The following is a 24,222-nucleotide window of genomic DNA, read 5'->3' on the forward strand; positions in this document are numbered from 1 at the left end:
TTCTGCACTATGAGAATGCTTCTGGATAATAAATGGTACAAGAACTGTAAGGAAAGTTATTTATGGTTGCATTAGGTGCAGGAGATATCAAGCAAAAGGACTTGCTACAGAAGCTGCATTTTTAGCTGAAGATATGGTTTATGATGCTGCAGTTTTTGAATTGGTAAGTATGGACTTAGCTGGCCCCTTGTATCTACAAGAAGGTGAAAAGACATGGATTGTGATGTTCACTTGGAAGTCGTCAGAACTGTTCACTTTGAGTTAGTAAAGCCTTTTGTCAATTTTAGGGCTTCTGCTAGCAGTAGAAGATTCATCACTCAGAAAGGAAGACCATCTGTTATTTACAGTACCAATGGTACAAACTTTGAAGCCACTGAAAATGCATTTGATAAAATAGATTGGACCAAGTTAAACCATGAGACTATTAAGTATGAGAATTGTCTGGAAGTTTAATCTCCCCACAGCAGCCTGGTGAGGAGGATTTTGAGAATGAAACCAATATTATTCAAGATAATGATCAGGATATAAACTCTGTTGTTCCGACTGCTAATAAAGATGAAAATCTTACCATACCTGTCACTGATGAGCAGAACGTTTCATGAGTGGTCACTACTAAATCTGGGGGGGGGGAATTCCTTTGTGTTTGAACTTGTGTAATTTCAAAATTAAATTGTGATAGGCATTGTTTCAGTTACAGTATAATTGAGAGGTGGGAGGATGTTACAGTAAGGTATTTTGTGTGAACTAATGTGGCTGTGGATAGGAAAAGGACTATGGTTTGTCATTAGAATTGTTGCAGACGGCTGTGGCATAATGTAGAAAGAAAAAAAAGGAAAGAAAATAATTATAATGATATTTGTATATTGTGCTGTTTTAATAACTCTTGTGAGATTTTTATAGAATTAAAGCTGTAAGTACTAATTTGGTGTATTAGTTACTTATTACAAAAATAAGTTGATAGTTATTATGGAAATTGGTGTTGGTGATAATTGTTTTAAAGTGGGGTTTACAAATTACTCTGGTCTGTGTCTCCATATGAGAGGCCAGTTTTGAAGTGGAATTTACTTGTGGTAAAGAGGCCAATTTCTTCCCAACAGTACAGTAACAATCAATCCAGTGTTGCTTAACTGCTGACATCTCGCAGGATCAAGTTCTTCTACATGGCTGATTCTTAGTAAAGTTAAATGGTCATAAACAGATAGAGACCACATTAGGAATCAAATAATATTTATGGATCAGCTTAATGATGATTTGGTTTCACCCTTACAGAGTAAGGATGCTGAGAAAGGCCATCCAACACCATGGTCTAAGGGTTAACAGAGTAGCTTCTTACTTGATCTTCCCAGCTGTTTCACAAATTTAACACTGGTTTGGGAGTTTGAAATAGAATGAACTTGACCTAGGAGAGAGAAAGAGGTTAAAATCCAACTGTTTGAATCCTGGAAATGGTTTTTTTATACACCAGTGGAAAGTCAGGATTGTAGCCTCAGACTTACACCCAAACAGTTTTCACACTTGACATAAACGACTTGAAAGACTATGGTAATTAATTATTGGTTTTATGATATGAGGTAGGTGAACAGGCTAGAATTTGATAATGGAGACTCTTTGTTCATCCATTAGCTCATAATTAGAGAGTAAATGTTCGACCTCACTTAACCCCTCAGCACAGTGGATTTATATGTCTGGTCGTCTCCGTGCTGCGGGAGGAGTTCTGAGCGCTGTACTTAAACTTTCCCAGATTCGTGCAAAGCTTTATTCAAAACAACCCAATTTTGGTACTATTTTGTGGATTTCAATAAAATTTTCGCATACATGTTTGGAAAACTTTGTTCTTTTGGAAAATATGATGCTGTCTTACCTTAATAGTTGAGTTTGGTATGGAATGTCTTGAAGCATCTCTCAACGCACAGACCCGCTTTGCAGTCTGGACCACCAAAATACTGTCTCTCTCCGAATTTTCTGTTTGTAGCACACGACACATCGTTTGGTTGGCCTACTCTTTCCCACAGTTGGTGGGATTGCCTTTCAGTGAGATGGGACACATTTTTTTCCGAAGAATGACATCCACACACTTTTCTTTCAAATGAATCTAAATGTTCCACAAGCAGAGCCTGGACGACATCCACCTTAAATTTCAAATGATCTACTCTAGTTTTGGATGAAATTCTCCAGCAAATTATCATTGCGTTTAGAATTGCAGCATTTATTAACCTCCTTAATAACTTGATGTACCACTTTGTCATCTTTTTCCTCTCTAAAAGATAGCCATGAAGTAGCTGATTTCTCAGATCGATTCCACCAATGTGATCATTATACTGCAATCGGCAACAGTACAGGCTTTTCTTTTTCCTGACCACTCTTTGTTTTCTTTATGATGGTTTCTGCCCCATGGAATGTAGAAATCATTGTGACATCTGTCTTATCACGCCACTTTAGGACGGAAACCCGGTCAGAATGCCGAGCATTAATTTCCCCCTTCTTTAGTTTTGTGTTGATCACATCTTTCGGAATGTTCTTTGTGTTGAGGCGCGAAGTTCCCACACAGTTAGTTTTCAGTGATTTTAGCTTAAAAGCCAAACCAGGTGAATTATAAAAATTATCCATCCACAACCTGTATCCTTTGTTGAGAAGTGGCTCTACACATGATAAAAGTAATAGCATAAGTTTTCATTGTGTCTGTTGATGTGTGTATTATTTCAAATACGGTATCTTTGCCCTGAACTTGACTCACATAATTCATATGGTTTTATGCCAAATTTTGCGGGTTTTAAGGTATATATTGCCTAAAAGACAAACTATACCGCCATAGGATTAGTGCAATGTAATTATACGGATCAGAACCATGAAGTTTATAACCTATGATAGGATTAGTGACTCGTCAACTGCGATGTTCTGTTCTGGTAAGTACAAAGTCTGGAACTTATTTTTAGGTAGGACGTAATCGGTTACATTATGAAAAGTTTGGATGGTCCCTGATATGAATCATCTGCCTCATTATTGTTGAAATGCATAAAATTACTAATTGACTCATGTTGTAACCAAGGTTGAGATTTACAAAACACAACTTTATTATTCGCTTCAAATGCAAAATACACTATTTACACAAATAAAAATGAAATTTAACTTGAAGCAAATGAATTAGGAATCTTGAGAAAGAGTCTATCTTTTGTACACTATATACAAGTTTACAGTATTTACATCCACTTCTATCTCGAAAAGATAGTCCTTGATATGAAAGTCGATAGTCGAAAACTATCAGAAGTACTGACATAAATGTTTTGGAAAGTCCTTCCTTGTTGAGTTCATAAAGGCAAGTTCAATGTTGGAAGAATTCTTACTTGGCGAAACCAAGGGAGCTTGCATTAATTAGGGAAATATAACGGTATGTAATAGTATGACTGGATATGGGCAGCGGAAGAGGAGCGGTGACCAGAGGTGAGACCTCGTACTGCCAGAAATTCAGTCCACCTGGTCGAAGCACATTTTCAAGAGGAGTAGCCTCCGTGTTCGACGTAGGGTGTATTCTGGAGCTGGACACCGGGGCAAGTGGGCATCTGGACAGGCTGGGAGTTCCTCTTTATAGTACACACACGACTGTTCAGGCACGCGCACTGAGGGCTGCGCGTCGAGGCTAGAAGAATGACACTTGGCGCGCGTGTAGCTGGCTGGCGGAGCGAGCAGGGAGCGCCGGACATACAACACCCTCCCCTCCTAAATACGCCGGTACGGCGTGAAACGGCGGCGGCGCTGGCGGCGGCTGCGATGCTGGGCCGGAGCTGCTGATGTCTCTGTTGGATTGTCCGGAGCTGGGACCGGGCGGAGTGGCGCTGTCTCGTCCTGAAAGGAACCCATGGTTATTAAATGGTCTAAAGCTCGTTCAGCAATAGATTTATCTGGCTGAGCAATAGAATCAATAGCTGGACATGGGCGGTAGCGCAGACGTATCTGGTCTTGATGGCGGCAGATACGTTTCTCCGTAGTCTGTATTTCGTAGAGACGATGACCCAAAGATCTGCAGATGACTCCAGGTATCCAGAGTGGGTTTGACCTGAATGTCCGGGTGTAGACCTTGTTGTTGACTGAGAACTTCGTTGGTGAGGTCTGAGACTGGGCCGGAATAGGCTGCAACAGAGAAAGTAAAGTTCTGTGAGGTCGTCCATGGAGCTTCTGTGCAGGAGTGATATTATCAGCGCCGGGCAGAGTTCTGTAGTTGCTTAAGAGTTGGAGCAATGCTTGGTCTTTAGTTAAGCCTGAAGAGACAGCTTTTTTCATACTTCTCTTAAATGTTTGTACAAAGCGTTCAGCTTCACCATTAGATTGAGGGTGAAAAGGCGGTGCTAGGATATGACGAATGCCATTATATGTACAAAATTTCTTAAAAGCAGTAGCTGTAAATTGAGGTCCGTTGTCCGAAATGAGTACTTGAGGTAAGCCTTCTGTAGTAAATATCTTCTGTAGAGCACGAATGGTAGCTTCGGTCGTAGTAGTCGAATGCATATCCACTACATATGGAAAGTGCGATAGTGAATCGATGACTATTAACCACATGGAATTGAGGAAAGGACCTGCGAAATCGATGTGAACTCGTTCCCATGGAGTAGTAGCAGGAGGCCATGAAGCGAGATCAGAAGACGGGGCGTTCTGATTCAGTTGACATTGTTCACAATGACGGATGAGCTTTTCGATGGCGGCATCAATATCGGGCCAGTAGCAGTGTTGATGTGCTAGTTGCTTCGTTCGGGATATACCCCAATGGCTTTGGTGTAATAATTCGAGAACTTGTTTCTGTAGGCTAAGTGGGATAACTACTCGGAAGATGGTGCCTGCTTCTAGGAGTACGACTCCAGCACGAGTCGTGAGACGATGCTGCATACGATGATAAGGTGCAAGGTGGGCGGGAAGATTGCTCTGAAGAGGCCAACCGTTGCGGATGTAAGTACGCACAGTAGCAAGTGTACTATCCTTATCCGTAGCTTGAGCTATGCAGGTAGCATCAATAGGAAAACTGGAGACATTATCTTCAAGTTCTATGTCCAACTGAAGACATTCAGATTCTTGAGAATCGAAGGCAGTATCAGGACCAACTGGTAAGCGTGAGAGGGCATCAGCATTACAATGCTGGGATGTGGCTCGATAGACAATCTGATAGGAATAATCAGAAAGGAACATGGACCATCTTTGAAGCTTTCTGAGGGAATTCTCAGGGATCTTATTACCAGGATGGAATAAGTGTACGAGAGGCTTATGATCAGTAATGATCAGGAAATGGTTGCCATAGAGATATTCATTGAAACGGCGAATACCAAAGATGATGGCTAAAGCTTCTTTCTCTATCTGTGAGTATCGACGTTGATGGTCATTAAGTGTTTTCGAAGCGAAAGCGATGGGGCGTTCCCGTCCATGACGATCCTTCTGGGAGAGAACGGCACCGACACCGTAGTCTGAAGCGTCAGTAGCTAGCGTGATGAGCTTGTCGGGCTGAAAATGAGTGAGTTGTATAGCTTGAATTAAGGCGTTGTTGATGGTTTTCCATGCCTGTTGGCATTGCGGAGTCCATTGAAATTTAACACCTTTTTTACGTAGAGCGTTTAATGGAGCTGCCACTGTAGCGAAGCGGGGAATGAACTTGTTATAGTAGTTCGCTTTGCCTATGAAGGACTGGAGCTGCTTGAGGTTCCGAGGTGCTGGCATGTTGACGATAGCTGAGACATTCTGTGCACTAGGGCGAATTCCAGTCTTATCAAGGATATGTCCTAGGTAGTGAACTTGAGGCTGAAAGAATGTACATTTAGCGAGATTCGCTCGTAGGCCATTGTCTTTCAATTTCTGTAGAAGGAGGCGTAGATTGTTTAGATGTTCCTGATAATCTTTTCCCGTAACAATAATATCATCCAGGTAGTTAGCACAACCGGGAATGGAGGCAGTGAGTTGAGCTAAATAGCGCTGAAAAATAGCCGCTGAGGATGAAACACCGAATGGGAGCCGCTGGAGCTGGAGCAGTCCGAGAGGAGTGTTGAGTGTTAGAAATTTCTTAGAGTCTTCGTCTAAAAGTAGCTGGAGATATGCTTCTTTAAGATCAACTCGAGAGAAGAATTGTCCACCAGCGAGACGACGGAATAAGTCTTCTGGACGTGGAATAGGAAAGATATCTGTGTCGAGTTGTGCGTTGACTGTAGATCTAAAATCGCCACAAAGTCGAACATTACCATCAGGTTTCTTGATTACCACTAGTGGAGTAGCCCATTGACTAGAAGTAACTGGTACCACAATTCCAGTTTGTATCCATCTGTCTAATTCTTTCGTGACCAGGTCTTGAAGTGCTAGGGGTACTGGACGTGCTTTGAGGAAGCGAGGCTTAGCTCCGGATTTCAGCTGTATGTGAGCTGTATAGTCTTTTGCTGTTCCGAGCTGAGAGTCGAAGACTTCAGGAAACTGCTTTAGGAGATCGGTAACGTCAGAAGTAGGATGCAATGTAGATACAACGTTAATGTTGTCATGTATCTGGAAACCAAATAAGTTAAATAGATCCATGCCCATAATGTTGGATGCAGTGTAGTTGTTAACTACGAGAAGAGGAATGGCCTTCTGAATTCCTTTATAACTAGCCTGAAGCTGGATTTGACCTTTAATGTCAATTTTCTTTCTGTTAAACGTCACAAGCTGGATGTCAGCTGGAGAGCATGAAGGGGAACCTAAGTCATGGTAGGTAGCCAGATTAATAATAGAGACAGGTGATCCAGTGTCTAATTGAAAATCGACAGATCGAGTAGAGAATGAGAGAGGAACGATGATCTTGTGAGAATTCCTTGTGGGAAGAATAAGATTGATCTGATCAACTTCCATGTCTTGGCGGGGCTGTATATGCTTCGGGCGTGCTGCAGGAGTCTTAGCAGGGCGGAGCGAACTCCGACATACAGTCTTAATGTGTCCAAGTTTATCGTTCACAAGTGGCTTTGAAAAAACGACAGTCACGACGTTCATGATGCTTGAAACAGCCTCGGCAGGAAGGCAGGAGTTTCGAGGTGCTTTTAGAATTGGGCTTCCTTGTAGCATTACGAGAGGGAACCTGGCGAGAATGCTTGGTAGAGAGCGCCTTATCTGGACGGTTCACTGTAGCAGAGGACTTGCGGGCCTGAGTCGAGACTTGAGCAACTTCGTGTGGAGAAGCTATGGCTGCGGCAGTCTTGGTAGTAAGCTCATAAACCGTAGCAATACGCTGGACGTCTTCTAAAGAAGGGTTACTCTGCTTGACAGCGTCAAAACGTATCTTGTCCTCAGGAGTATGTAAAATTACCATGTCCCGAATGAGAGAATCAGTGTAGGGTGAACCACAACCGTCCTTGGAGCATATGAACTGGCAGGGTTTAGCTAGACCACACAATTCAGTTATCCATTCAGTATGTGTCTGATGGGGTTGCTTTCTGCTCTGAAAAAATTTATAGCGAGCAGCCACTATGTGAGGAGCTTTGGCATAATGTTCAGTGAGACGGGCCAGGAGCTGTGCGAATGGTACCTCAGAAAGGTTTTCTTCTGGACCTAATTTACGTAGTAATTCACACGTAGCATTGCCAACTGAACTAAGAAATAGTGCTCGGCGGCGTTGATCATCTGTGACAGAATGGCAGATGAAATGCTGTTGTAAGCGTGCTAAATAAACTGACCATTCTTCCTTAGCCGGATCAAAAGCAGAGAATGGAGGAAAATAGCTGATGGCTGTGTAGTGACAGAAATAGCTTGAATAGCCTGAATTAATGCTGCCTGTTGTTGTTGCATAAACTGTTGTTGTTGCTGCTGTAAGGCTTGGAATACCGTAGCGAGTTGCTCAGCTGTAGCCATTGCGAGATGCGTGCAATAAAGAGCAAGGAGAGCTGTGTGTCAGAACTGGTTGTAGGCGCGACCTTGACCGATATATGCTGGGAGTGAGAGAGAGAGCAAGCAAACACGCTGGAGCGTGCCACACAGGTGGAGCGCACGTCAGAGAGCTGTGGAATGTCTGTTGAGTGGGCGACACACTGGGCACTGATTGACTTCGTCGCCAATGTCTAAGTGTATGAGGGCACTGAGTTTGCTGTACCTCGTTGTGAAGGAGTGGATGAATAGCAAGTTATTATCTTGTCGCCACAGAGTTGGTGACTGGGGCCGATGAATTGGAGTGTTTGTTGCGTTCCTTTTTTTTTTTTTTTTTTTTTTACCTCGTCGCCATAGAGTTGTGTTGTAACCAAGGTTGAGATTTACAAAACACAACTTTATTATTCGCTTCAAATGCAAAATACACTATTTACACAAATAAAAATGAAATTTAACTTGAAGCAAATGAATTAGGAATCTTGAGAAAGAGTCTATCTTTTGTACACTATATACAAGTTTACAGTATTTACATCCACTTCTATCTCGAAAAGGTAGTCCTTGATATGAAAGTCGATAGTCGAAAACTATCAGAAGTACTGACATAAATGTTTTGGAAAGTCCTTCCTTGTTGAGTTCATAAAGGCAAGTTCAATGTTGGAAGAATTCTTACTTGGCGAAACCAAGGGAGCTTGCATTAATTAGGGAAATATAACGGTATGTAATAGTATGACTGGATATGGGCAGCGGAAGAGGAGCGGTGACCAGAGGTGAGACCTCGTACTGCCAGAAATTCAGTCCACCTGGTCGAAGCACATTTTCAAGAGGAGTAGCCTCCGTGCTCGACGTAGGGTGTATTCTGGAGCTGGACACCGGGGCAAGTGGGCATCTGGACAGGCTGGGAGTTCCTCTTTATAGTACACACACGACTGTTCAGGCACGCGCACTGAGGGCTGCGCGTCGAGGCTAGAAGAATGACACTTGGCGCGCGTGTAGCTGGCTGGCGGAGCGAGCAGGGAGCGCCGGACATACAACAACTCAAATCTGTCCATTCAAATAACAGGCCCAAAAATGGATGTAGACAGAATAGAGTTTTAAGAAAAATAGCTTTGTAGCGTAAGCTTTTGTATTATACTCATTAGCATATAAAGAGTAATCACAACGCATATTTTGTCCTTCTTGACTGTTTCCCACCCCGCATTCTGAAATGATGTGGTAAAAAGCCCCTAGATCGGATTCTTTGCTCAGCGTATAATTTCATTTCACGAACTATTATTTCCACTGACTTGTCCGTAAAGAACATTTTAAAAACCTTCACACCATCACATTCCCCAGCTGCTTCATCTTGAGATCCCTATAAACTGTTCTATTTGATTCACATAATTAGACATGGTTTCCCATCTAAATGTATTAGCCGTGACATGCACATTGCCATTCTGCGCACTGTCACTCTTATCTGATTCCGAACCGAGGACTTCGCGTACAGCGATGTCATCCACATCACTCAAATCACCATCTGAATCTAACAAACTTTTGTCATAACCACTCAACTGTTCTAAAACATCCTCTATTTCCACACTCGATAACCTGCACTTGCTTGTATTGTATTGTATTTATTAGTGAACAAAACAGGCATTCAGCCCCGAATACATGTTCACAATAATAATAATAAATAACAAATAAAATTAATAAGAATAGTCCAACCTGAGCCACCCCTCTCCCCTATATACTAAATAACATCAAATGAAATAAACAATACCGTCCCGGTTTTATACCAGAACCAACTCCATCTACATCAATTCACAACAGCCTGGTCAATGTTTACATTCTACTGCTGGTGTTACAACTCCATGCTTGTTATCACTCTCACGTACTCAGCCTTCTTACTTCAGCATTTTCTTCACCTCTATTGTTCCCTGACCTACTCCAGCATAAGCTGCAAGCGCAGCATTACCAGGTTGCATTCCAAACCCGCCATTACATGATTGCATACCAACCCGGCCATCCTATTCCGTCATTGCGTTCCAATCAACCATACCGCAACTTTTACCAATCTGCGTTAACATTGCTTCATTTCATTTCATTCCGTCATAACACCCATAATAAAATTACCTCTCATCTCCAGAAATTTCGACAATGAATAACAAATACCAATCACGCCTCCAAAAATTTTGGCCAGCAATACTCCAACACCCATTTTAGCAATACCACACCAACCCTACCTCATATACCACCTCTACTTCTCCTTCACCTTCTGCCATCCACCATCTTGTACCACCACTTCTCCAACACCACATTTCAACCCTATAACATATCATAATTTAATACTTCATGCCAGCTCTACTCCTTCCACAAATACACTCACCTTCTGCCATCCACCATCTTATACCACCACTTCTCTCACACCACATTTCCACCCTATAACATATCATAACTTACATTTACCATACACTCATACTCATCCTACCCGTCATAATTACCTACTGAAGACTCCATCTTCTACCAAACCAAAATTTACAAATAGCCGAGTTACATTACTACATCTCCATACCTTTCCAACACCACATTTCAACATATACCACCTCTACTTCCAACACCACATTTCAGCCCTAACACGCACTCGTCTGCCATCACTCAGCATTTATACCAGTCACCAATACAATACAAAATGATAATAAACTCACCTGTTTCCAGCCCCCAAAATTAAATAGCTATCAACACCACATCTCAACCCTATAACATATCATACTAAGCCTCCAATACTTCCAACACCACACTTCAGCATACCAGCTCTACTCCTTCCACAAATGCACTTACCTTCTGCCTTCCACCATCTTATACCACCACTTCTCCAACACCACATTTCAACCCTATAACATATCATAACTACATCTCCATACCTTTCCAACACCACATTTCAACATATACCACTTCTACTTCCAACACCACAATCCAGCCCTAACACACACTCATCTGCCATCACTCAGCATTTATACCAGACCCCAGTACAATCTCAGTACCACCATCTCTACTTCTTCTACAAATACACTCACCTTCTGCCATCCACCATCTTATACCACCACTTCTCCAACACCACATTTCAACCCTATAACACATCATAATTTGCTCAATTTGCCATACACTCATACTCATCCTAATATCCATCATAATTTCCTACCAAAAACTCCATCTTCCCCCAAACCAAAATTTACAAATAGCCAAATTACAACACTTATCCAACACCACATTTACCATCACTCCTCCAGCTCCAAATATCAACAAACTGTCATCCACCATCTTATACCACCACTTCTCCAACACCACATTTCAACCCTATAACATATCATAACTACATCTCCATACCTTTCCAACACCACATTTCAACATATACCACCTCTACTTCCAACACCTCAATTCAGCCCTAACACACACTCATCTGCCATCACTCAGCATTTATACCCTACACCAATGCAATCTCAGTACCTCCATCTCTACTTCTTCTACAAATATATCTTCTATCTCTCCCTGCGCTCCAACCCAACTTCTGATCGAGGTACTCATAGGTTAACACTGGCCTTACTTTTATACCCTGATCTTGTCTAACTACACCACTACACTCAGCTCTCTCAGCTTCTTGTTGCTCACTCTCCTTTCCCCCATCACCCCTTTGATCTTCAGCCTCTCTCCTGCATTGCCCGTCCACTGCTCTTTCCTTACCGTTGTTCATACTTCCACTTAGCACCTCGTTCTGTCTCTCTTGACACTTTTCAGTACTACTTCCTATAATTACACTTCTACCCTCGTTATCTTTCACTTGCCTATTATCTTCCACTCGTTTGTCATCCCCGTTATTCACTACACTTCTCTTAGCCTCCTCATCTTGTTTCATCCTTCGTTCTAGGTCCATCAGTCTATTCACCGACCATACTCTCCTCCATCTGTTGCCTGTCACCACTAATTCCTGTCCTCTGATGACTGCATTCAACCCTTGCTGCCTAGCTCGTATCATGTGTTTTTTAAGAGTTTTTCCATTCCTCCACTCTTCAGCTCCTATGTCCCTCCTTATCCATATTTTTTCTCCTTGCACGTTACCTGCATTACGCACCACTGTATCAGCCATCAGTGTAGAAAATAATTGCACTTTGATAGGCCTATTACCTCTAAATCTTCCCACTCTTGTCACATCATCAATGTCCACTTCACTAAAATTTATTTTCATTTTACCCTGAATTAAGTCCACTATTTTATAAACTATACTCGTCTTATCTTCCTTCTTACCCTCTTGCACTCCATATATAAATAAGCATTTATTTCTGCGACTTCGGGTGTTAACAACTACGTCGGCTTTCAGTTTCGATACCTCCTCTTGCAATCTCCCTATCTCCTCTCTTAATGCTGAAACTTCTTCACCATTTCTTCTCACCTGTGAAGCTGTGTCTTCTATCTTTTCCTGAAACCACCCCTTCATTTTTTCAAACTCCCTCGTTTGTTCCTTGAACATGTTCTTGATTTGTTCGAGGGGACATGTCTCTGCTACCACCTCTGTTACGATTTTTCTGATTGTTTCCATGTCTTCCCAGCTCATATTTCCTCTGTAAGTCGGACCTGGGTTCAGTTCTACTCCCCCAATCCAAAGCAATGTCAAAATCACCGCTGCAGAAAGTATAAAGTATCCTATTTTATCCAGTTCTATTCTGCATCTTCTTGTCTTCACTTCTTCTTTCTTCTTCCTTCCCTCCCAACCACCTATGCTCGCCCTGTACTGCTCTGTACCAATCATTGCCTGTAAGCACCTCGCTGACTTCCAACACTCCTCACTTACACTACCTTCTCCCACTCCAGGGACCCTCCACTCCGTACGTCTGCACTCGCCGGTGGCTCTAGGTGAACTGCACTTGCTTGTAGAAGCCATCTCCACTCACGACTGACAGAATGCAAGTCAACGTGATAAGGAAAAAGGACTGGAAAAAACAGTCTCGAGAGAGCCCTGAACTGATAAATTTTATGATTCTGTTAACAGTCAGGGTCTTCCCAGATAGGAAATGAAGGTATAATGCAAGAAGTGTGCATAGTAGTCGCCAGATAGCAAACAAAAAAGTGCTTGCAGAAGTAAACATTCCTTGAAATATCTCTCGAATTTCAGTGACAAAACACTATCAAAATAGGGACCAAGATATATTGTTCGAAAGCTCAAACCTTCCGCTTCAAGAAAAAATTAGTTAAAACACAAGCAGCTTCGATTGTAACCGGCTAGATCGCAGTAGAGTACACGTGTGTACCGTGCGAGCAGTGGTCGTCACTTTACCGTGTGCAGTGTTCACTGCATGATGATCAGTGCTCGGCACTCCACACTGAGAGGTTAAAATAATAATAATGTTATTTGCTTTACGTCCCACTAACTACTTTTACGGTCTTCGGAGACGCCAACAGGTTAAAAGAGCAAGTCTGTTTAAGTTGCAGTATTCCAGTATAACAATATTAAAAATTCCACTCATTGGCAGGGATGATCACTGAAGTGATTATGGTTTCAAAGGACAAATTTCAGTTCATACAGAAAGACGGTCCACAATGAACACTGCAAAAAGAAGCCTCTATTGGTATTGACAATGTGCATACGTTGCATTCTGTTGAAGCTCCCACTGAAGTAATTAAATTTACAGATACTCTGGGTTAGACTAGAGTATTAAGAAGTGTATGCTCCAGTCAGAAACTAGGTATAGCATACGAGCATAACACTGCTCTTTGCCTTGTATGATGTTTGTTGTTTGAGTTAATTTATTTAGTTTCTTGGTGAGTTAAATAACTATTTGACTGCAGATTTCAAAGTTGTAACTATTCTCAAGGATGAACAAAAATGGTCACAATTAATAACTGAATGAATTGCTGACAGAAACCGTTAAAATATTCTGCACTTCCAGAATTCAGAATTAGAATTTTTAACATAAGTACATACATCATCATTATAGACCATTATGCCTTTCAGCGTTCAGTCTGCAAGCCTCTGTGAATTTACTAAATGTTGCCACAATCCTCTATTTGCAACTAGTGCCGTAGCCTCATTTAGTTCTGTACCTCTTATACTTAAATCGTTACCGAGTCTAACCATCATCTTGGCCTCCCTCTACTTCTCTTACCCTCCGTAACAGAATTCATTATTCTCCTAGGTAACCTATCGTCCTCCTTTTGCCTCACATGACCCTACCACCAAAGCTGGTTTACACGTAGAGCTTCATCCTTCAAGTTCATTCCTAGCCTTTATCTCCTCATTCCGAGTACCCTCCTGCCATTGTTCCAACGTGTTTGTACCAGCAATCATTCTTGTTACTTTCATGTTTGTTACTTCTGATCTGCGTAACATCATGCAAGAAATTGTCCTTTACTTACCAGGACAAAGTAAGTAAAAGGGATGGTTGAAGGAGAGAGAATCTCTCTCTCCAGTCTTATGTAAGAAGAAGTGTGGTGACTCCTATTGAGATATACTCTGCTGCTGGAGAGCATAATGGATGGAGTGGGGTGACTTGTAAAAGAATATCACTCTCCTTTGATCTTGTAATGGAGTACTGTGGTGTTATTTTATGGCAGAATTGCAGTGTTACTTTGTAAGTGATATTTCTTAGTCATCGCTGCAAGTATTCATGAGTGTGTTTGCTGAAAACGTGTAAAAGCTTGGTAGAATAATACATAGTGGTACTGTAAATTCGAATATGTAATCCTAGAGGAGTAAAGTAGTTGGATGCACGTTAAACAGCAGTCGACAACTTACACAATCAAAATCTGTGTAGTTACTCCTGTGCCGAGTATTAAAATTGTTGTAGAAACACAAACTCACACACACAAAAAGAAAAGAAAAAAAAAAGGAGAGTGGAAAGTCCAAGGGGAAACGTAGGATTATTCATTTTGAGGAACTATTTTTAATTAAGGTACAGAATCGACATGACAACATGTTTTGCCCCAGTCTGTAAATCAGGATATGGTGGATGAGTTAATAGCAGACACTTTTTCAGGACACACAAGTCTACCAATCATTAAAGGAAAATAAAATTAATTTATCCAGTAAGCTCACCAAAACACCAGTTGCTGACTTATATCTAGACAGGATGCATAAAATAGAAAATCACACACCAAAATCCCCAAAAGATCAGCACATCCACAAAATACCAGATTACAATAACATCATTTTACCTTATCTGAAGTCCCTTTAGAAGAATAAGTTCATTTCAATTAGGTGGAATGCACGTAAGAGGAACAGATCCAACAAACTTAAATACCGAACTTGAAAGAGAAAACCAACGAGATACTGCATTAATCTACTGAAATGAAACTAGTCGCTCAAAATTCACCAAAACTATATTGACAGTAATTTGAGTACAATTAAAATGTGATTTGGAGGAGGGAGGTTTTTGTACTATGCAGTGATAAGTTGCCAAACCCCTTTTTTAAATTATTGTAAACATTTATCTCAGATTAACATAATAATTCCATAAAAATGAAAATATCAATTTTAAAAAATATTTAAAATGGCCAGTAAATAATTTGAGAATGATTTTGGAATTGTTTCTGAGAAAAACTTGTTCAAGCAACTTAAGGCACATGATTTAATAATCAAAATAAGTTTGAAGTTGGTCCCTCAAGTTCTGTAGTTGAACAAACACAGGAAACCCATTTAAACAAAGACAGTAAGAAATAAAGAACACTGAGATAAAATGAAGTTGAAGGAAGAACCCCAGGATCACAAGGGTATAAAACAGTTGGCTTAACAAACCACACAAGAAAAACAATTAAGCATAACTAGGGAAACATGTCATGCCTACTACAGGGAGAATAGCTGACATGATATGACGCAAGAAAATGTATAACCGAAAGTATCCTTGAATAAGGATGATCATTGTCAAATTTATTATAGTCTTACAATTTAAAGTTCTGAAGTAAACATAATAAAGTTTAAGGTAAAATGTCAGTGCCCCCAAGAAACTAAGAAAAGAATATGCATTAACTCACCAAAAGAATTAATTAATTCAACCCAAGGATAGTTTTATAATGTTATGAATGTTATGAAGGTGCTCAAAACAACCAAGTTCAAACCGAAGAAGGTTATGTAGAGAAAGAACACTTCACAAATTTAAAATTAAATGTGAATCAGATATCATCCAGGTGGCCATTTTATAATGTTCAGTCAAATGCGGATGGAGCATACTTTACAAGGGGCAGTAAATAGATGTATAGACAACCAAATAGGAGATACATCTTTCACAATGTAATACCAGAGGTTACTTACATCAGTGATGATGTTTAGTTTCCTTCAATAAGAATATAATAGCAAGGTACCTGGTTGGCAAAATTATATAAAAGAAAAATCAAATACAGGGCATTAACGTCTAAAACTTACAAGTCACTGCCCATACTCACAGAAGAGTGTTTCTTCTCTCAACTAACCAGGATCCGTAAGGATCCACAGCACCACTAATAATCTCTCCGTAGGATTCCACATTGCGAAGGATACAGAACACATCCTTCACTCACAGTGAGTTAAGAGCACCTGAACATAGTTTTATTATTAGCCATCAACAAGAATGGAATTACGTGACAGCAAAATTAGGTAGTCTCAAAGGAACCCGATAGATCGCGCATGAATGAAGATAGCTAATGGAAACTAGGGTTGAGGTAACCCCAATTATATTAGGAATTGCTTACCCACCATAATATTCATTGGTCGAAACTCTTCTTCAACTTCCACTTGTCAGTAACAAGAATTTGAATTATGAGTACTAAAGACTTTTGCCCCACTCACTTGTCTTATCAGGTTTCAAAGATGAGGCATGGGATAAGCATCTGATATAGTCTTCTTGTGTACCAGACGTGGTCTATATAAAGTCGGTAGTCACCATTTTTCTTTTTAGGTAGTACCATTGGAGGAGCCCATCGTGATTCTGAAGGTTCAAACAATTCTTGGTTCTCCATTTTCTTGACTTTTTGTTACAAATTTTTGTTTATCTTTATTAAGTGGGTAAGGCCTTTGTTTAACTAGAGCATTATCCTTGCAAATTACATTACGTTTTACTGTTGTAGTAAATCCAGTTATATCGGTAATAACCTCAGGGAACCTACTAAGTACTTTCTCAAGATCTTCCTTCTCTTCCAACTCCCAACAACCCTGTTTTCTGTTTGGACAGTTCGTTGCTTTCCAAAGCTTCAGAATCAAAGGCTTTATTTTCTAAACATGCCAACCTAATTCTACTTTCATTACCGAAGAATATGTTGTTAGCAGTATAATCTGTCACTACCCCCATATTTGGTTAAAAAGTCATCTCATAAGATTATATCAGGTATCAAGTCCTTGACAGTTTTCACCAGTATATCTCTTACTTCATTGGAGCAGTTACTGGAAGAAAAGTTTAACCCTTAGTCGTGTAATTTATGCCATGGGTTGCCCACTTGACAGTCGCTGTCTTACCAGGATGAAAAGGTTTTATTAATTTTGTCACATTCATGTTCACAAATGAGTGTGAAGCTTGAGTGTCAAGGATAACAATGAAAGGTTTGTCAATAATCGTCAAATTAATTGCCGGGTGGGGTGGATTGGACTGGGTCCATCTTCACTATAAATTTGACTTGTACATTCACTTTCAGCCATGTGTAGTTTGCTCGGGACTGCTTCATTCTGTTGGAACCATCCCTGCCCCAACTAGAATGGTCCTGGTCTAGATTTTCTGGGCAGCAGTCCTTTAAATGCGTGGTCCACCAACTTCTGTAGCATTCCCGGAATGAATTCATAGCTGTAAGTTCGTTACGATGTGACGGAGCTCTTCAAATGTTTTCGGCTGCACCACCTTAACAAGCAATTGAATTTTATCATGCAACAGTTTAGTTATACAATGGACACTCGTATCATTGTCTTCTCCTTCATGGACTCTCTTAGAGCTGGAGTTTTTGAATCACGAAAGCTTCTGCTCTCATTCCGCTGGGTTGTGTCTCGTTTAGGAACTTTTTTTGAATACAAGTCAAACTCAAATACAAGCCTCAGAGTAAAACCTCTGGACGAATTCCTTCTTGAATTCTTCCCAGTCAAGAATGAGATGACTAATATTCTGCCACCAAGCCCCTGCTGACCCTTTTGGTTATTTTTTTTTTTTTTTTATTGCGAGTTGCTTTACGTCACACCAACACAGATAGGTCTTATGGTGACGATGGGGCAGGAATGGCCTAGGAATGGGAAGGAAGCGGCCATGGCCTTAATTTAGGTACAGCCCCAGCATTTGCCTGGTGTGAAAATGGGAAACCACGGAAAACCATCTTCAGGGATGCCGATAGTGGGATTCTAACCTACTATCTCCCGGATGCAAGCTCACAGCCGCGCGCTCCTAACCGCATGGCCAACTCACCTGGTCTTTTAGTTATTAACTGACAATCTGTAAGTAGATTACAGTAGGTATATTTGTCCTACAAAGTAGGGACATAGGAAGTAGCTTCTCCAGCCGTCAGGAAAGATAGCGCTGACCAGGATGGGAGTTGATCAAAAGAGGTGGGTAGGGTTGAGGCTCTGGTCATGGGGGATCCCATTGTTAGACATGTGGGGAAAGTGTGTGGAGGAAAAGGAACCAGGGTGGAGTGTTATCCAGGAATTAGGTAAAGGCAGATGTTGAGGAAAGCAGAAGAGAAGGAGGAGGGAAAGGAGAAGGTGGTAGTGATTCACGTTGGTACCAATAACGTAAGGCAAGCAGGTATAAGTACCAACATAGTTGGGGATGTCTGGGATCTGGTAAATGCAGCCTGGGTGAAGTTTAAGGAAGCAGAGATTGTTATCCATGGAATAATGTGTAAGAGGGATACTGACTAGAAGGTGATTAGGGATTTAAATGAGAATATAGAGTGGGTATGTGGGAAACTGGGAGTGAGATTTCTAGATTCTAATGGGTGGGTAGGAGATAGGGAACTGCTCTCAGATGGCCTTCACTTAAACCACAGTGGTACATATAAGTTAGGAAATTTGTTTAGAAGTGTTATAGGGACTACATTCAGGGAAATGAGCTGGTCTAGGGAGCGGTGATTAGGGTACCGGAATCTGGACGTCAAATAGAGATGACATAAAAATGTTAGTGCTGAAGTGTAGAAGTACTGTAAAGAAAGGAATAGAATTAAGTAATTTACTAGATATACTGTATATACTTACCAGATATTGTAATAGGAGTTGAATCATGGCTGAGAAATGATATAATGGATGCAGAAATTTCTCACAGAAGTGTAGTGTTTATCGTAGAGATAAGATAGGAATGGTAGGAGGGGGAGTGTTCATTCTGGTGAAAGAAGAATTTGTCAGCTATGAAAAAGTTAAAGATGACAAACATGAAGTTCTAGGCGTAAAGCTTATCTCTAAAGATAATGGGCAGCTTGATTTATTTGGAGTGTACACACCAGGAAAGTGTGGCGCAAATGCTGATTCGGAATTATTTGATAAGATAATCAGCTCTGTGGGAAATGATATGGAAAGGAATGCGATTGTAACGGGTGATCTCAATTTACCAAATATCAAATGGGGAAGGTAATGCAAATGAAAGGAAACATGACCAGCAAATCGCAAATAAGTTAATCTGGGAAGGACACCTGAATTAGAAAGTGATGGAACCAACTTGAAGGAAGAATATTCTGGACATGGTGCTGGTAAAACCAGATGAGCTCTATAGAGAAACAGAAGTAATAGATGGTATTGGTGATCACGAAGCTGTTTTTGTCGTAGTTAAAAATAAATGTGATAGAAAGGAAGGTCGTAAAAGTAGGACTATTAGGCAATACCATATGCCTGAAAAAACAGACATAAGGGAATGATCGCTGGTAAAGGTAAATAAAAATGTAAACAGACTGTGGGATTGGTTTAAACGCAATTGTTGAGGAATTTGAAAACAGGATTGAACCTTTAAAGGTGCTAAGGAATGCTAAAAACCCACTATATTATAGCAGAGAAGTAAAGAGACTAAGAAGGAGGTGCAGGTTGGAAAAAAATAGAGTTAGAAATGGCTGTGGAAGTAAGGAGAAATTGAAGGAACTTACTAGGAAATTGAATCTAGCAAAGAAGTCAGCTAAGGATAACATGATGGCAAGCATAATTGGCAGTCATACAAATTTTAGTAAAAAAAAATGGAAACGTATATATAGGTTGTTACGTAACTTTGTACGTGACGCTGTGGTACGAATTTGTAACGTCACTTTATGGGTAATGCTAATGTAAACGAAGATTAATTATCTGTAAAATCCCAGTATATGTGTATTAGTGTGCAGTGGAATGAAAATTAGAGGGGCTCAATGGTAGAGAAAGAGGACCGTCAGGACCGATGAATATAAGGGTAAAACAAGATAACAGGATTTCAAATAACTTTTTTTTTTTTTTTTTTTTTTTTTCAAACCAGCAGAAAGATAATATATACTCTAGTAAGAACAATTTTTCAAGATTTTTGAATATAAATAGAAAGGCTGTGCAGTAAGGAAAGGAATGTACAAAAATATATCAATTAATATTTGGTAAGAGTACAAATGGTGAAAATGGAGTGTACAAATAGATATAAATTAATTTAGAGTATAACAATTAAAGATGATTTGGCTACAAATTGAACGACTGTACAATGAGAATGGAATATACAAATAGATTTCAATGAATTTAGGATATACATTAATTCTCAAAACTTGTAGATGGATAATAGGTTTTCCAAATATAATAATTGAACCTCACAGCAATGCTAAGGGTAGACATCTGCTAGATAAATGCACTGATGGGTAAATATGTGATACACATGAAAAGCATTACAAGCAATCAAAGTACATGTTAAGAAGAAATAGGTTATAAGAAAGTATGTTAACATAAAGATGTGAGACGTGAAGAAAAAAACGTGTTCCAAAGGATCATAGTACATACTTAGGATTTGTAGTGATCGTAACAAGTTCAATAATAATATGACTACCGAGCTCGATAGCTGCAGTCGCTTAAGTGCGGCCAGTATCCAGTATTCAGGAGATAGTGGGTTCGAACCCGACTCTCAGCAGCCCTGAAGATGGTTTTCGGTAGTTTTATTTTATTTGTTACTAAGCTGAAGATGTATCATATTAAGAGACGAAACATGTCCTTATGATTAGGTGTCTTCCTTGACAACATAATAAATTACATGTATTGAAAGGTGTAAAGTTCTTGATTTTAATTAGATAGAGTCAGTGCGTGTACATGATGATAAAGTTTATCAGGTGTAGCCATGTGAGGTCGCGCATTGTCGTGAAGCATAAGAATCTCCCTGTAAAAGCTTGCCATGCTGTTTGTTTTGGATTGCACGATGGAGTTTATGCAAGGTCACAATAAGTTTCGGCATTTATTGTGTCACCCCGGGACAAAAAAGTCCACAAGCAGGTACACCCTTCCTATCCCAAAACACAGTGCACATATGTTAGCGAGCTGAAATTGTTTGCTTGCATGTTATTTTCTCGTGTGATGTTGAGTGTCCCGATTCCATGGATTGCTGTTTTGATTCCGGCATAACATAAGCCACCCATGTTTGTCGCTGATGACAGTTTGGCTTAGGAATGGATCAGCTTTATTACTGCACCACTCAAGAAAAGTCGAAGCACTTCCTACACGTTTTGTTTTGTGCACCTCTGTCAGCATCGTCGGTACCCAGCATGAGCACAATTTCCATTAATCTAAGTGCCCTGCCCCAATTTCTTAAAGAATGCTGCTTGAAATTTCAGGCAACTCATAAATTAATGATGAAATCATAAAGCGTCTGTTTTCTTGAACCTATGCATCAACTTTCTGCACCAAGTCTTTAGTAATGGCAGACAGTCGCCCACTATGCTTCTCGTTGTGGACATTAGTATGGCCTTCTTTGACTGCTCTAACTCATATTTTTACTATAGTGTGTTCTCCCATACATTCACTAATTTGCCAATGAATTTTAACGGCTTTCACGCCTTTTGCATTTAGAAAATGAATCCCAGCATGTACCACTCTGCGGGACTGTTAATTGTCTGACATTTTCAGTGCTCACAAACAAATGTAAACATAGATGAATGTTTCCCTAATGGTATTTGTGTGTAGCCTAGAGAGCTGAATGTACTGAGCGTACATGTGCTGAACAACAACTGAAATGGTGTAGCGACCATATTTAAAAATGGTACTTACTTAAAGAACATGCTTCATATCCAAAACAAGCAAGACTTTGAAAGGCAGATTCTTTTCTAATAGGTAGGACCAAAGACCTCAATGATCCACTTAATGAACAAGACATGAGTGACCCAAGCCTTGCTGTTGGATGACCACATAGAATTTAACTGGCTCTTCTGCACCTTGCATTTCTTGAAGGCTTATGGATTCAACAAATTAATCTAAAAAGCCACCTAATCGATACTTTATTTCTTTTGCCTTTGGCAAACTTAAAAATACATTAACAAACACAGTACATGTTTCGACCACTTAGTGGTCATCTTCAGCTGTATATAAAAAATCTTAGATGATAACATTTAAAAGCAAGCACATTGGATCTTAAAACTATATCCCATGGGAATCCAAAAAACTATTGTTCTAGATGCTTTAAATGAATTGGAAGATGGGGGGGGGGGGGGGTTGGGGGTAAGGAGATTTATGTGAATGATACTTAAAATACAGTATCGTTTACTTACAATTGTGTTTAAAAAACTTAAATGATGAAAAACATATTTAAAATATTTAAAAGCGTCTATGGTAAAATTCTTTTTGATAAAATTAGGTGGCGTGAATAAAAAGTTCGTGTTTGTAATAATCTTCAGGCATTTGTGAGAAAATAATAACTTAATTAAAATTCGCATCTGTGGTGCTGTTAAGCACTTTGTTTTTAATAAACACACTTTAAAATATTCTAAAGTGTCTATGGTAAGGCACTTATTCAAAAACACTTGTGCTTGAATGAAAGTTTATGTCAGATGCACCAGTCTTCAGGTATTTATTGTTTATATTTAATAACTTCCTTGAGTGATATTCTTGTGGTTAAAAGGCCGTGTTGACTGTTTAACTTCCGAGAATTGCTCTTCGGAATATGATAAAAGAAATTGTGTTAGTCGTTTAACTTGTTAAAACCCTGTGGTGGCTTCTGTTATACAAAATGGCGATCTGATTTGGGCAGCTTGCCTCGCGATCTTGTGTGTGAACACACTAGGTCGTGCACGAAGGCAGTTCTCCAAGGCAACGCAGATTAAACATTTGCCATAGACCACAGCTGATTCCTTCTACTTCCTTACCCAATTTCATTCACCATCATTCATTTAATCTTCGTTAGCTTGTCAATTGATGTTGGCATCAAGAAGGCCTTAGAAACATGCTACATTCATCTTGCCTCATGTCTGACCCCTTATCAAGAAATGGGGCTAAGGGGCAGACATACAGTCGATGCAGACTTTCTATACAGTCTCGCAATATCGGCCACATGCATACTTTATTCGTACTTTTCGATGATTTTCTTCTTAACTTCCTCCGTAATCATCTCCCTCTTCTTACCTCCTTCCTTTTCAACCTTTTTCTTCATGAGGATCATTGCTAAATAATAGTGGCTACTCTTGGACACAAAATAAAAAATGCTTTATGTACACACGTGAATACAATACTATTGTACATTAATTACAAGTAATATGAGACAGGTTAATATACTATATTAATACAGTACTGGTACAGTATATATATGCTCATATGGAAGTTCATTATGCAAACGAGGCATGCTTACTGAACTCGAGCATGGGAGAAAATTAACAACAATTCCAAAGGGTTGAGGGGAGGGGAAATGATTGACTTGGTTTCAGTTACGTTACACTCGGCGGATTACCATTGCTTCTCAAGGTGCAAAACCTTGCTCATTTATCAAATTAGAAATCATTCAGAAATTTTAGCTGTTCTTGCAAAACACTTGCAACCAAAGGTTTTTACTTACAAATACGTACAGAAAGAGACAGATCTTTCATGTTTGGAAACTTACCAAAAACCTTAAATATATGGTAATAGGGGCACGACAGCACTGACATCCTGCACTGCCTCTACTCCTCCATCCAGGCATTCTGTGAGATGGTGCACTGTCAGGGCTACCTACAAGTGGTGGTACCCCCTGTGCAGCCAGAATGTAACCAGTGACAATTCTTCACATTCTTCTCATTCAGAACACATTTCTCATTTCTGGTGCTCTGTTTTCACTTTGGATTCCTTTATTACATATGTATTGCAGGAAGTAGTAGCTGTGTCAAGAACCAACTGCCATTAATGGTCACAACATTCCTGGGTAGTCTAACATTGTTTTAGGATATATCAAGTTATTCCATGGTGTTTCCACATCAGGTTTTGGACAGAAGAAGCAACATGTCAACAACAGATATGTAAATTTC

At 40.0% G+C, this 24,222-nt stretch overlaps 1 protein-coding gene across 5 annotated transcripts in view; it reads left to right on the forward strand.

Moving 5' to 3' along the window:
- Positions 1–24,222, forward strand: part of LOC136864796 (CUE domain-containing protein 1) — a 304,781-nt gene that overhangs the window by 204,607 nt on the left and 75,952 nt on the right. The window lies entirely within an intron of this gene.

The sequence above is a fragment of the Anabrus simplex genome, chromosome 2 (genome assembly GCF_040414725.1).
Source record: "Anabrus simplex isolate iqAnaSimp1 chromosome 2, ASM4041472v1, whole genome shotgun sequence".
NCBI classification, from domain to species: Eukaryota; Metazoa; Arthropoda; class Insecta; order Orthoptera; family Tettigoniidae; genus Anabrus; species Anabrus simplex.